We start from the raw sequence: 12,778 nt of genomic DNA on the forward strand, positions 1-12,778 counted from the left end.
CCATACTGTCCTTATGGAAACAACTGTCCTTACTCTCCTTACTGTACAAACTGTCCTTACTGTACATACTGTTGTTACTGTTCATACTGTCCTTACTGTCCATACTGTCCTTGAGATATACTGTGCTTGGGGCAGTGGACTAGCTGTTAAGGAAGTAAAGCACCGTCCCCACACGCTGCTCCCCAGGCACCTGTCATGGCTGCTCACTGCTCACCAAGGGTTATGGTTAAAAGCAGAGGACACATTTCGTTGTGTCACCGTGTGCTGTGCTGCAGTGGTTCAATTGACAATCACTTCACTGTATGGGATTATGGGCATTATAAGAAATAAATGTTGTTGTTTTACAACAGGGCAGTAACTCACACCAACATTTTGTCCTTGAACAAAACACGTAACCCCGTTTCTTCTAGCGGACTGTCCTTTTATATTAGCATAATTGTGTCAGCTAAATATAGTGTAGTGTAATATAAATAAAATCAATATGTTATGTATAATATGGTGATACACCACAACACAATGAATTAATTAGCAAATGAGCTTGTAGAAGCGTAATGAGTAACACAATTCAGACTTTTAGTTTTAGCCGTGGACCTCAGTTATTGCCTACAAAGCTAGCAAGCCCTCAAAAACAAGCTAAGCACATCAAATTCCTTGTTATAACATCACTTTTGTGCATCATTGAATCAACAGACTTACTACTTCACTTGCTAGCTGACAAACACACTGACAAACAGAATAAAATATCTCATGTACATTAGGAATGATGTAGCTAGCTACCTTTCCCCAAATCTATATTATATAATTATAGCTTTTTTATTTGCTTTTGGGTCTAGTAGGCCATGCCCATAGTGTCCATGTGATTGACTTAGTAAGCAATTTTATCATTAGTACTGGTATATGGAAAATATACTTTTATATTAATTATAATGTAGTTATACTGTTATACACTGTTATAATGTAGTTATAATGTAGTACACTGAAGCTGAACCGTACACCTGCTCGTGATGATCCTGTGAGTTTTTTCCATTTACTTTGTATTTGAATGACTGTCTGGAATATTTATGTATGCCAATATTTAAATAATGTTAGCATGTATTTGAGTGTGTGTTCAACTGTGTGTGTGTGTCCTCCATTTGAATCAGCAGACCTATTGCTGAATATGCAGGGCTAATTTGGGCTGTAATTCGATTGAGCAGAAATTAGGTTTGCTTCGTCCCTATGGGGACAGCCAGGGGTCAAACCCAGGGGCAACCCCAGTCAGCAAACTGTGATCAGTGATGGGCTTCACCTCTTTGTCCCTTCCAGTCACCTCCAACCTTCAGCTTTCTTTCCGTCTGTTCATCTGTCCAGCCATCTGCCTATCTTCTTGTACATAAAAAAACGATGAACTTATTTATAAGTATTGTCAATTACAATTAATGCCTTTTCATTCCCTTTTTCAGTATCTACATTTCTCTTAATGTTTCATTAACTTTTGAAGAACTTTTTGAAGGCCACTCTGCTGGTCTCTTTCATGTGTGTGAGATGTGAGCGTGATGTCTTTCACCCTGTGCTTCTGCACACACCATGAACACTGCACAAAGGTGTTGTGCAAATGTACAGTCTGGAAAGAGGTGTACTTTTCCGGCGGGTTCTCTTCGCAATGACCTGGGTCTGCAGTGCTGCTGAGCAAAGGATGACAAAGCAGAACGTAGCAACAACAGCGAAAGGTCATAACAAGTTTGCATCTCAGTGAGATTTTGGTGCTTTGTGGTCCATGAACAAATGCACCAGAAAATGGACTCTGGGCTGTAATTGTGTGGATCGCTCTTGTGGAAATTAAGTAAAGTAGACTCACTTCACCTGCGATAAGATGCCACCCTCGGTGGCTACAGCCACGGCATTGCACCCCGACACCTGGAGTCACCTCCTCACTTCACAGGCAGAAATGCCAGCTCCGCCTCTTAATTCCCTGCTAATCTATTTAGCCTGTGAGCTCAACAGCGACCTTGTCAAACTCATCACTGCTGTCGCTCGCCTCCTGTCACAGGGTGTGGACAGGAGCTGTAATGTAATAAACCCCTCTGAGAGCAGGGTGTGTGTGTGTGTGGGGGGGGGGGGGGGGGGGGGGGGGGGGGGGGGGGGGGGGGGGCTTGTGTGGATATGCGAAAGTGTGTGACTGGAACAGTGTGTGTGTGTATGTGTGTGTGTGTACCTCAGGAAAGTACAGTCCAGCACTGCGTTTGTCCCTGTAAGTGTCCCACGATTGAGTCCAAGCAGACGCAATCAATCAATCACCGAGTGTCAGGACTCGTGTTTCTGCTGCTCCCTCAGTGCAGCGTCTGTTGAATCTCGCCTCATCTGCCTGCCCGGGGCCGGCGTGAGGGCCAGTAAATGAGTTTGAAGCAGATGAAGGGAGAGGTGGAGGACAGGGTGAGAGAAACAGAGGGTGGGAGGGAGATACTGTGACAGTGAGATGTGTGGCGTGAGACAGACAGGAGGAAAGGTGCAGAGAAATGGCACACGCAGGAATGAAAAAGAAACAGAGTGACAGTGACGGTGAGGCGGAGGCAGTCAGGGCACAACCAAGCTGCCATGTTGCTTGATCAAGAATATGTGTGCTGCAGAAAATCTGCAAGGGATAATAAGGCACGACAAGTTTTTTTTCACACTGCAACACACATTCAAAAACAAATTGAAAGTGAAATTATTGTCACACGTGATACACAGCAGCACAGCACAGAGTGCACACAGTGAAATTTAACCCATCACCCTGAGTGAGCAGTGGGCAGCCATGACAGGCGCCCGGGGAGCAGTGTGTGGGGACGGTGCTTTGCTCAGTGGCACCTCAGTGGTAACTTGGCAGATCGGGATTCGAACCAGCAACCTTCTGATTACGGGGGCCGCTTCCTTAACCACTAGGCCACCACTGCCCCAGTACTAGGCCACCACTGCCCCAGTAGGCCACCACTGCCCCAAAGGTCAAAGTGCATTGATTTAAATGTGGCCAATTATAAAGAAGAAGACACTCACAAATTCTGTATTTTGCATCCATAGTAGGCATAAATGAGGGTTGACTATATGCTATCATCAAACTCATCTTTGAGGGAGAAGATGGGAATATATGGGGAATATTTGCTAATAGCACATCAAGTATGTCTTGAATTTGTTTCCAGAAACAAATTCACACAAATAAGAATGGGCCAGCTTGTTGACCTTTATGGCACACTTTTCTGGCTGGGATATGTTTGCTACCCATCACTTTTTTGGGTGAGAGTTGGGGTGTTCGGAACCTTCATTATGGCAGTGCACCACTTAATTGTTGCAACTGATTGGAGCATGCATGCATCATGATTGGGGATGTGTGGTGTGCCTCCCATAATGACATTTAACCCAGCAGCCACTTGGGAAACAGTGTGGTTGGCTAGTGCAACAGATCTAAACCAGAAAGTCAACTTATTCAAAGTGTATGATAAGCATTTCTATGCTTATCATAAACTATTAAAAACAGAAAGAGAAGATGCCTGTTTAATGTGCACAGACAGGTCATACCACTGTTTTGGAACTGCAGAGGCGCAGTCAGGAGGGTTTGTGAGAGTGTAGCAACTCAGACAGGTAGGGTGAGGCAAGACCACTGATCGCTTTAAAAGCAAATAAATGTTTTTTAAAGTGAACCCTAAAAGGTATGGGCAACTATTGGGGGTGAGGCTAAAATGGGGGAAACATGTTCATGTTTCTGTGTGCCAGTTTAAAGATGTGCTGCAACTGGGTGGTGACAAAACCGTAGATTTCTGTTTCAAAGAGTAAAAATATTCATAAAAATATACATATTCAAACTGCTGCCTAGCAAGTGAAGTGATTGTCATTGTGAAACACTGCAGCCTTCCGATTACGAGTTTGCTTCCTTACCTGCTAGGCCACCACTGCCCTGGTTTTAATTTGGACAGCTTTCTAAGTTCGAATCCCAGAATGCCAAGGTGCCAATGAGTTCCCGTTAAGCAAGGTAACCACGCAATAAATAGTTACAGGGACAGTCCACCTAGAGACACTCAGGGTTAAGCAGCTTGCTCAGGGACACAATGGTAGTAAGTGGGGTTTGACCCAGTAACTTTGTGGTCTTCTAGTTCGTAGGCAAGAGTGATACTTACTAGCCTTTCATGGTTGCCCACTGCTCACTAAGGGTGAATTGGAGGGGGGTCTTAGGGGCTTATTTTGAAAGGATCTTATATAGTCAAAATAAGACATAAGATGCACGAGACAGAGCAACATGCACTATCTTGTTTGCTGTTTTCTTGAAAATTTCACTTGAGAATATGTAACATTAATATGGGTTCCCTCAGCCTGTATATCATCCTGCAGTGGCTAGAAATGGTGATAGACGTGAAGAGGGTCATTCTGCTCCATCGTTCAGAGAGTGACAGCTCAGATGGCTTGATTTGGATTGCGGCCCCTTATGACATCATAAGAGGAAAGGTTACCTCCCCTTTCAAACCTCCCCTTTAATACAATAATAGCAAACCAGGCGATGACCGAGCGCACAGCATTTTTAACAAATTCCAGCAGCCAGGTTAATGAACAAAGGTTTAATAAACATTCAGACGTCATTTATCCATTTCTAATGAACCAGGCGGCATTCGCACTGCTTGATAGCACGACACCTAATCCAAGAAGAAAAAAAAAAATTCTGCCAAGAATTTTAAAATAAGTGAAGGAGTCATTCACGGGGCAGGTGTGGGACTGAATGTGTCGGGTCCCATGTGGCAAAGTTTTTCAAAGTTTCACTTCTGGAATATAGGATAAATCCACGTGTGTGATGTTCTGATTTTTAACCCCTATTAATATGAAACAATTCAGAATCAGAAAAACTATATTCTTCTTTGAGGAATTGAAACTAATACTCAAACTCATGCTAAGAAAGAGTGTCAGAACAAGACTTGTTAGCTCTAATAAAGCCTGTGGTTCCTGGGTCAAACAAGGTCTATATAGTTAGAGGGGAGAACTAGAGGGAACACCAGCAGAGTCTCTAAAACTAGAAGACATTTTACAGAATAAAAGGTTGTGTTATTGCAGGGTGTCCATCAACACATCTGCTTACAGAGAAAAAAAAAAGAAAATTAGCCGGCGAGAGACTGCTAATGAGCTGTCGTACAGGCAGAGATCCAAAGGCTGCATGCCCCATGGTTTGAGGAGAGCCGGCAGATGTGCCGTGTGGTGGGAGGCGGAGACCACACCTTCGACCGCATGGCTGCGGTGCTGGCAGGGTTTGCCAGGTTGGGCCACGAAAAAAAAAAAGATGTCAAAGGAAGGTACTGAAACAGAACAGCTTTGAATGTGGGAAGTTAGCTTTTGTGGGATTTGGGGAGAAGCGCTCAGTGAGGTCCAAATTGAGGCTCGGAAAATGGCCGAGTTGACGGGCTCAGGAGCCAGTCGATTCATTTTCGCTGTCAGTGAGCTGGGTGGCCAAAAATGTGCCCAAAATGGACCAGAAGGATTCTGGCGATTCGGCCGCTAAAGATGAGAATTTGTTTCATTGTGACCATCGTGACACGTCAATGACAGCAGCATAAATCTGTACGTCCCTAAATGTCATAAGGTGTCACTTCTCCTCATGAAAACAAATGCTGCATTTGCTGTGACACACACTGCACCGCATTTCACATTAAAAGCCTAATAACAGCTTGCCGCTCTGCAGCCTGGCTGTGTTATTAGTTTAGTATTGTGAACGTCCGTATCTGTCAAAAACAGTCAGTATCATCCGACGCGAGTGGGCCTGACACCTCACGACAGGTGTTGTTTCATGTAGGCGCCACCAAATTGTCACTGACGCGTCATAATGATCACTGTCAAACGAAATGGTGGCGGTGTGCCACATTAGTGTGCAATCTCAGCTGGCAGGATGTCACCTGGCCTGTTTAAAACGAGGAGGGAGGAGGAGAAAAAAAAACGAAAAACAACACAAAACACCGACAGGAGCATCTCTCTTCTCCACCGCCTCCCCCGTAGCAGCCCGGGCAAGAAACAAGAGACAAATCCACTTGAAAAATGCAGAGTGCAGGCACGGGCGTGGATCCGCAGACAGCTCAGCAGCACCGTGGCGCTGGAATAAATCCTAACTGACAGCAATATAAACACACAGCAACAGGCAGAGGGTTTTTCCATAGGTATCAGCATGGAGGGGGACGGACACACACACACGCACACACACACACACGTACATTCAGCACACGGAGACAGAAACGCGCTCAAGGACGATTGCACACACATGCTGACAGTCGGATGAGGTGTAGTAGACACATACGTTCACATGGTGGGCTCCCGTAGACTGACAGGTGGCTGAATTTCGACTGCAGTCTTCTGCACGATAGAGGGGGAGCGAGAGAGAGTGAGAGAGAGAGAGAGAGAGAGAGAGAGAGAAGGTTGCAAGGAGCCGATGTTGTACCTCTCCCTTGGCTGGAACAGATGAGCTCCTCCTGCAATCTAATTACCCAGCTTCCACTGCCGCACACCCATCCATAACCTCCCAAATCTGCCTCTAATTAACGGTAATGAACGACGGCGGCAGCGGCCAAGAGGGGTGAGCACCCCACACCGCTGAGGAAAGGGGGAGGGGGACGGCACAGTCAGGGGACAAGAGAGGTAATACAACAGAGGAAAGAGGGACGGAGGAGGTGGAAGAATTTGGAGAAGGACGCAGCAGAAAGACGGAAGCTACAGATTTCACATCGTTCATCCTTGATCAGTCATTCCAATAGTGGTGGTGATGGATGATCAGAACCCTGGTCAGAATGGCCCAGGTCTATTTACATTGCGGTTTCTGCACTAGCTTTCATTACTTCTGACAGAAAAGTGAGCCCCTTATACTTGGAGCAGCACATATGAGGGATTTCTGAGACGTGATGGGGAGCAAATTCACAGAGGAATTGTGGATGCAGAACTTTAGGGTCACCCGCTCAACTATGTATTGTCTCTTTGTCTTCATCAGATGTCACCAGTCAGCACCTCTGTGTATAAAACATACTATACCATGTATTTTAGAATGTCATGAATGACTGTTTGTTGCATATCAATTGAACTGTACATTTTAATGGTCTGAAATAACACCTAATTTTTAAAAAATCAGACATTACCAATTTGCACAATTTGAAAGTTAGCAGACACACAGCTTTAATATAGAAAACTATATTAAACATCAAAATAGGTGCATAATCCTTACACACACCCAGGATACAGTCTTGCATGCTTACAGTTAGACAGCTGGTGTGTACAGTTTGTGTGGTGAGTTTCTGACCACAGGACATCTCCTGGCTGGATATTTTCAGGCATCGGAAAACTCAGTACCCAGCATTGACACTGATAGTCATCCACTCCTACCCACTCTGTTCCAACATCCCACTACCACATCACTGTCATTGCTGTGTTGAGAATTGTCCCAAACCATATGTGGACAGAGGATGTTCTACGTTCAGGAAGTAGCCACACCTTGTATTGCTTTCTACAGTAGGTGTGCAGTGTGCAGGGCCTGCATAAAGTTGGTCTAGATGGTAGGTAGCTGATGAGAGAACATTAAACAGTACTTGCGCAATAATCTCAGTCTGATAATGAGAGGGGTTGTTCAAAGAAATAAATTAAGTTTAAACATTCTGAGCCTGGCACACTGCCCCGGCAGCGATCCGAGCACCCCTGAACATCACAGCCATGCCTGGGTACCACTGATATCTCAATTAAAACACAGACTCACGCTGAAGTGCTGTCGCCATCAGGGCACCTCATTAAAGCGCCAGCTCGTGCCACAGGAGCTAATGGCCTTCAATTATAGATGAGGAACAACACACCGATCAATGGGGCGACAGAGCGTTCCCTGACCACGGAGGCCAGGCTTCCCCTGGCCTTCCTCCGCTGCCACTCATCACAGCCATCCTTGCCGTACCACCCAAAGACCCATAAATAACACCACTTATAAGCTCATTGGTGTTCTTTCCATGAGCAAATCACAAATAGGCAAACATTTTAAAAGTGTTCAAAATGAAGCTAATTGCGGAAAAGGAACTGGCTGCCTAGTGTTTGTGTTTTTCTTTGCTTAGCTTCTTGTTTTTCACTTCATCTTCATCCCCTTGCATTCACTTGTTAGGCCCAGGCCCAAGTATCCCCCTTTTCCCAGATACCTTTCCCTAATCCTCTTTTTTGTGTGCTAGATTAAGATGCAACGATTCCATCTTGACCTGCAAATAGCCTGCTGAATTGAGCATTTTCAGATGCAGAATCCATACCGACTGATAAAAGACATTTGGTTTTACAGGCCTGTTTTGGTTTTGTTTCGTCAAACATAACCAACATAACTTGCTTTATGTCTTTCACCTCAAACCTGACAGATGTGGAATGGAAGTGTAACTGTAATGGCTTCATTGTGTTCAGCTGACTACATACTTCTTAAAAGCCCACACAGAGAGAGCAGGGGAGAGATCATTATACCGTTTTCAGCACTGGTCCAATGACACCCCAGATCTGTGGTGGTGATCCTCCATGAACAGGCTTGGGAAACATTGATATAGAAAACACTTGCTAATAGTTAATAGTCACATGAATAGTAATAAACCATTAAACTCTTAAGTTTCCTTAATGTGTCTAGTGGTAGCTCATGGTTTTTAATGTTAATAGACATATACAGCTGCAAAAAAATGACAGGGAAAATAGGAAAAAAAAAAAACTAGCTATAACTCACTGAAAATTCTCAACAATACTGGCAATGAACATAATTCGTCAATCATTCAAATACTGGACATACTGTCCAGCTCAGCAGTAACTCTGATTCTGTTTTTATATGAAAATGTACTTCAGTGATTTTATAATTGAGGAATTTGTGTAATTCTATAACCATTTCTTTTTGCTTAATAAAAAAAAAAAACGAAAGAGCGGCTGAACAGTCTATATGAAAATTTTTAACTACAGATTTCACACAGAACTCCTGGAAAATTCTTTCCACAAAGCAAAGTTAAGCAGTCTGAACTGTCAGCAACCAGCCTGCCGAAATCAGGTCAACACAGCAGGCAGAGGGTTTCATCTCAGAGAAAAAATTCTCGTAGTGCATTATTGATCTTAGAAAAAAAGTTAACATTGTTCTTAGCCGAATGGTATGTTTACAGTTTCTTTTACACCCAGATTCAATGGTACGCCCAGAGTCAGATGCACTGTGATAATTTTAGTAGCATAGAACTGTGTTGTCAAGGACCTTTTTTTTTTTATTCCAGGGGTCAATTAAATAACGCATCCTCAGGATTTTCATAAATCTAGAAGAAGAGAAACCACCTGTTGGTGTGCAATATTGTTCTGTTACCATGAACATGATCTTTAAATTATTTTAAATAAAATAATTGAATTCAAATTATTATATTCATATTCAAAAATACAACAACTTTTGATCCAGCACTTACCTTACACAGCAAGTACCATCAGGAACAGCAGACTGTAGCTATATCTTTTAAAATTAATATTAGAATTTACATATAAGGATCATTATCTCAAAGCTTTTTTATTAGTTTCAGGGTGACTTTGGGTCCTACAATGTTCTGAAAAGGCAGCCCCCTGTGTATGTTTTTGTGCCGGTGTGTGGACAAGGCAGATGCAGAGAACGAACGTGCGAGTGGGTGTCTACCCATTCATTCCCCATCCATGCTGGGAGAGGACCATCTTGTGTTTTAATGTTCCTTCTCCTTTGAACTTCACAGGTCTGTCTGCTCCAATTTACTCACAGTGAGGAAGAACACGGCTCTCTAGAACTCGGCACCTGTGGTTTGTTTGGCTTATGTAACAGCATGCGGCTTCGGCGAGAGAGAGAGAGAGCGAGAGAGGTGGGAACCTGTGGCGTTTCCCTCCTCTCTCTCTTTCTTCCTCCATGCCCTTGGCCTCTTCTCCTTTGCTTTTGTCTTGTCTTCTCATCTTTTTCTGTTCACAGATCTTTTCTAAAAGTCCTTCTCTCTCAAAATGTTTTACACCTGATCCAGCCTCCCTTAAACTACACCCCTTAAAATAGCACAGAGCAATGCATGCTGGGACAGGTGGTTCAAGCTTAGTTTTATTGCGTCTGGTCTGCATCTGACCTCCAGCCCGTTGCTATACTGCACAGATGTGGGTGTGCGGGTGGCCGGCCCGGACCCGGACCCGGTGTCGGGGGGGACTGCAGCCCACGCACAATTAAATTAGCCTGCAATTGGCATCCTGACGCGCCTGCCCCAAAAAAAACCCTGCCTACCCGCTGATTCAATTTCCTCCGCTGTTCTGCTGAAAGGCACTACCGAGCCACCTCTGGGCCTCCGAATGACCGCTTCACTCACCTCTCGGAGAGTGGGACAGACGGGGGTGGGGTGAGAACATTACTATTAACACTCACACGACAAAGCACGCACACACTGACAAGCGAAGCGAATCAAATCTGAACCACCAGCGGAGCGGCTGTGTGCGTTCCCGGCCACGCCACACTCGCACAAATGTAGGTGGGAGTTGCCCTCGGCATTTGTGTTTGGTAGAGGTCAGAATAGAGAGGCAGGACAGGGGCACTGCAGCAGGGCAGGAGCAATCACTCCTCATGTCCAGAAGACATTTTCTTTTCTCGACTGAGCCTAACCTCACCTACTTCAGCTACAGAGGTAAATCAGGGGCTAATTAATGTATTGCCTGTAATCCTTTGGTAGTAAAAGGGTGTGACAGTGAAAGCCCCTCAGGGTGAGCTCACTGGCCGGGATATTTCGCCTATTGATATTAGCCTTTCCCCCAATTGTTTCACTGAACAGAAAATCCCACTGTGTATTTCTGCAGGACTGGGTTTGATGAAGGAAAACTCTCAGAAGCATGAACAATGCAGGTAAGTGAACAGAGAGCATTTTTATGATCATAGACAATATTACGCATTTCTGTTGTGTTCAAATATGAAATGTCTCATTCCCAGAATAAATGTAAATAATAAACATGCCTATAAATAAACATAACCTGTTGTATGCGTGAGCATGAACATTGCGTGTTGCTGTAGAAACCACAGAGAACAGATTGTTGATGAATAGCGCATGAGATAATGTACCATGGTACATTAAATGCTCAAATCTGACGGTAGATGCGAGTTAAACCTGTGTGGGCAGCTTTGGATCTAAGACGTCAGGATCTAGAACAACCTATTGCATGAAATGGTGAGAAGAATGGGTAATGGTGGTGGCATCTGTGTTGAGTTGGTTTTGGTCCTCTCGCTGAATTAATTACTCAAAAATTGAGGCATAACCTAATGCAGCAGTAGAAATAAGGAACAAGGCTTGCACAATAAAAATCTTCCCTGAGGACTATAAAATATGCAACCACGTATAAATTAGACAGTTCTAAACCAGACTTTGTTAACCTTAAAGCAAAACCGGGAAAATGTCCCCACTTTTAAACACTTTAATTTCCACCTCTGTAGGCAAGGACACTTGGGCCCTAAAAGGATAGAAAGACACTCACAAGCTGACACTCCCAAACAGAGGGGTATGTTTCTGAGGTGCTATATTACGTCACATTCACTTGTTCACCAATCAGAATCGTTAAAGCTGTACTCTTCTTCCTGCATGTTTGGATTGGTAACAGATTGTGTCTGTCTTATCCTCTGAGGTGTTACTAGCAAAGAAAACAGAGGAGGAGTGGTGGACATGGACGCTCTGCTACTTTTTTAAACTTTTTTTTTTTTTATAATACAAGCATCATAAAGGTTCATATTATTTCTGCACCAACAGAAAGGGCTTGGTAGTTTGCTTCTCCAAGATACAGAAATACCAGCAGGCCGTACATTCGTAAATCCTGCAGACGTACTTAATGTGACATTAGAGAACGCTCCACGTGCGCTACATTTACTACGCCAGCATGATCACCGGGCCCGAAGTGTGTGTGGAGCATCGCTGCTGTGTGCGATATTGTAAACTCTCGTCTCACAGCAGAAAGTCTTATCAGCGGCGACCGCTTCCAGAAGCACAGGAGCGTCTGATCTCCCGCTCACTGTTTCAAAGTGACAGTTTAACACGGCGCCTTCTCCTCTCCGTCTTTCAAACACCGCCATTGCTCACGTTTCCTGAAGGAAATGCAGAAGGAAAAGAGAGAGCGAGAGATGTGAGGGTAAATCAGACATTATCAAATGCAGGCCGTGGATGGAGGATGGGGGCGGAGCAGGAAGCTGCTCTGTGATTCCATTAATTGGGGGCTTTCTTGCAAATGACCTGAAAGCTGCAATTACCTTCCTGCGATGGGCTCCATTACAAACATCTGATGCACCAGACACACACATACATACATCTGATGCACTTGCATGCCCAAACACACACACACACACACAGTCTTTTTTTCACATCTATCTTATGCACACAATCTTTTCGGTCTTGGTCATTCTCATATACAGGCATGCAAACATGTGCATGTGCGCACACACACACACACTCAGACCGGAGATGATAACATTAGTCTCTGGATCTGGCTGGTCTCCAGGTGTGACTGTGCTCTGTAATATTCTCTTCCCCATATTTCATTGCTGCTCTCCTGGGCTCCGCAGAACAAACTCAATCAGCTACTGCACACACACACACACACACACACACACACACACACACACCAGCACACAGACAGACATACACAAAAACCTGCATCAGGACATCCATCTCTCTATCTCTGTCTCTCTTATTTTTCATTTATTCAACAAAGAGTAGAACTCAGTGGTTTGGGAGTCATAGTAAGGTTTTATGAATTTTGTGTTAGACAGTGAGGATGGCTGAGGAAGTGTGTATGTTGTGTGTCTTTG

The sequence above is a fragment of the Denticeps clupeoides genome, chromosome 17 (genome assembly GCF_900700375.1).
Source record: "Denticeps clupeoides chromosome 17, fDenClu1.1, whole genome shotgun sequence".
Taxonomy (NCBI): domain Eukaryota; kingdom Metazoa; phylum Chordata; class Actinopteri; order Clupeiformes; family Denticipitidae; genus Denticeps; species Denticeps clupeoides.